The sequence below is a fragment of the Cucurbita maxima genome, unplaced genomic scaffold (assembly GCF_002738345.1).
Source record: "Cucurbita maxima cultivar Rimu unplaced genomic scaffold, Cmax_1.0 Cma_Scf01574, whole genome shotgun sequence".
Classification (NCBI taxonomy): domain Eukaryota; kingdom Viridiplantae; phylum Streptophyta; class Magnoliopsida; order Cucurbitales; family Cucurbitaceae; genus Cucurbita; species Cucurbita maxima.
In genome coordinates, this window is record NW_019273590.1 from 1 (window position 1) to 2,284 (window position 2,284).

Here is a 2,284-nt window from a genome sequence, read left to right on the forward strand (position 1 = left end):
TGCGATCATACCAGCACTAATGCACCGGATCCCATCAGAACTCCGCAGTTAAGCGTGCTTGGGCGAGAGTAGTACTAAGTTGGGTGACCACTTGGGAAGTCCTCGTGTTGCACCCCTGTTTTTCTTTTAATTTCTCCCAGTTCTTTTCTTCCTTTCTCTACAAATGAGAACCTCCCCCGCTCACGCCCATCGCGTTTCGATCATGCCGCCCCGCATGCGTTAAATCCGATTTTGTGCGCATGGCATGTCGGGTGCGATTATACCAGCACTAATGCACCGGATCCCATCAGAACTCCGCAGTTAAGCGTGCTTGGGCGAGAGTAGTACTAAGTTGGGTGACCACTTGGCCTCGTGTTGCACCCCTTTTTTTCTTTCAATTTCTCCCAGTTCTTTTCTTCCTTTCTCTACAAATGAGAACCTCCCCCGCTCACGCCCATCGCGTTTCGATCATGCCGCCCCGCATGCGTTAAATCTGATTTTGTGCGCATGGCATGTTGGGTGCGATCATACCAGCACTAATGCACCGGATCCCATCAGAACTCCGCAATTAAGCGTGCCTGGGCGAGAGTAGTACTAAGTTGGGTGACCACTTGGGAAGTCCTCGTGGTGCACCCTTTTTTTCTTTCAATTTCTCCGAGTTCTTTTCTTCCTTTCTCTACGAATGAAAGGTAAGCCCCGCTCACGCCCATCGCGTTTCGATNTTTCTTTCAATTTCTCCGAGTTCTTTTCTTCCTTTCTCTACGAATGAAAGGTAAGCTAATGCACCGGATCCCATCAGAATTTCGCGGTTAAGCGTGTGGCCACTTGGAAAGGTAAGCTAATATATGGATAAAGCAATTCTAAGGGGCTGGGCTGGAGTGGACAGTACTCCTTGGCCTTTTACTAGTTAGTCCCCCCGGTAAAGCCCCTACCCCTGACGACCTATTCTATACCAGCTTCTTCTATAGATGAGATAACTGGAGCAGATTTAATAGCAAGGGATATTGACCCAGCAGCTTGTTGCGCAAAAGAATATGTTTCAAAACAAAGAAGCTCCATTCTTCGTTAGAGTGGTTCTTCGACTGTTCACCTACTAAATAAATGATCATCTTCTTCATCGCTACGCTACGGGGGAGCATTTCTACGGGGGAGCATTGTTCGAGTGAATAAGCAGGGCAAAGCTTGATTTTCGAGGCTGGGCTGACATCACATACACAAGTGCTCTCTAAACCGTGCAATAAGGGCAGGCAGATCGGATCGAAGGGTTGTCCATTGGGATTGGGCATGGACAATCATGACAAGTTAATTGTAAAATAACATAAAAATAAAATAATAAACAATCAAACAAATAAGGGACTATTATATTTTTTAGTAGAATTGCACATGCCCTAACTATGTATAAACACAATATTAAGAAGTAAAATTCTATATTGTTTTTTTTAAGATCTAAATATGATCTTTAGGAATAAAATGAGAACAAAGTCAAAAGGCCAAGGAGGGTGGAAATGACAATCAACAAATAAATGGAAAGATTGAAAAATATATAAATAATTAATCAATTCTAGGCATGAACTAAATGACCTTAATTAAAGTAAATTAAAAGTCTTAAAATACATTAATGAAATACAATAACTCTAAATTGTAATCCACCCAAAATTCAAAACATGAAACTTCATTTCTCTTCAATGTGGCATGAACTGAAATATCTTTTGATAATTTCAACAATATTTTCTTCAAATCTTCATTGAAGCATATTGTATGATTGATGTCTCTTGGTTCATATCACAAAGCAACTACCTTTTGTTTTGTTGATTGCTAGTAGATCGCACTGCCTGAGAGGAAGTAAATCACCCCACTGGTGCTCTTACGATCATCAACGTCACCGGTCATGTCACTATCGCTGTAGCCAACAAGCTCAAGCTTCTCCTTTCCTCTCCTGGTGCAGTATCTCACACCCCAGCCTCTGGTTCCAGCCACATAGTGCAGGATGCGCTTGACAACCACAAGAGGCTCCTCCCTAGGTTCTTCCATGAATCTACTTACGTATCCAACTAAGTAAGCAAGGTCAGGACGTGTGTTTATCAGATAGCGCAGGCTTTTGACAATGTTGCGGTAATTGGTGGCATTAATTGCCGTCATAGTGCCGGCCTTCCTTAGTTGGAGTCGGGCCCTCCATTGGAGTCTTTATAGGGTTACTGTCCACAAGCCCAGTTGTGTCCAACAGCTTCTTCGCATATGCACTTTAGCAGATGGTGATGCCGGTAGTACCCTGTTGCACTTCGATGTCGAGGTAGTAGCTGAGCAT

At 43.4% G+C, this 2,284-nt stretch overlaps 2 non-coding genes and 1 pseudogene across 2 annotated transcripts; all 3 read left to right on the forward strand.

Annotated features, from left to right (window-relative positions):
• Nucleotides 1-116, forward strand: LOC111475439 (the record flags this gene model as incomplete). The annotated part of the gene is made up of 1 exon (XR_002716498.1): nt 1-116. It is a non-coding gene; the product is annotated as a 5S ribosomal RNA (ribosomal RNA).
• A 133-nt stretch (nt 117-249) lies between these two features.
• LOC111475440 lies at nt 250-363 on the forward strand (annotated as a pseudogene).
• Nucleotides 364-496: 133 nt separating this feature from the next.
• LOC111475438 lies at nt 497-615 on the forward strand. The gene has a single exon (XR_002716497.1). It is a non-coding gene; the product is annotated as a 5S ribosomal RNA (ribosomal RNA).
• The last annotated feature ends 1,669 nt before the right edge of the window (nt 616-2,284 follow it).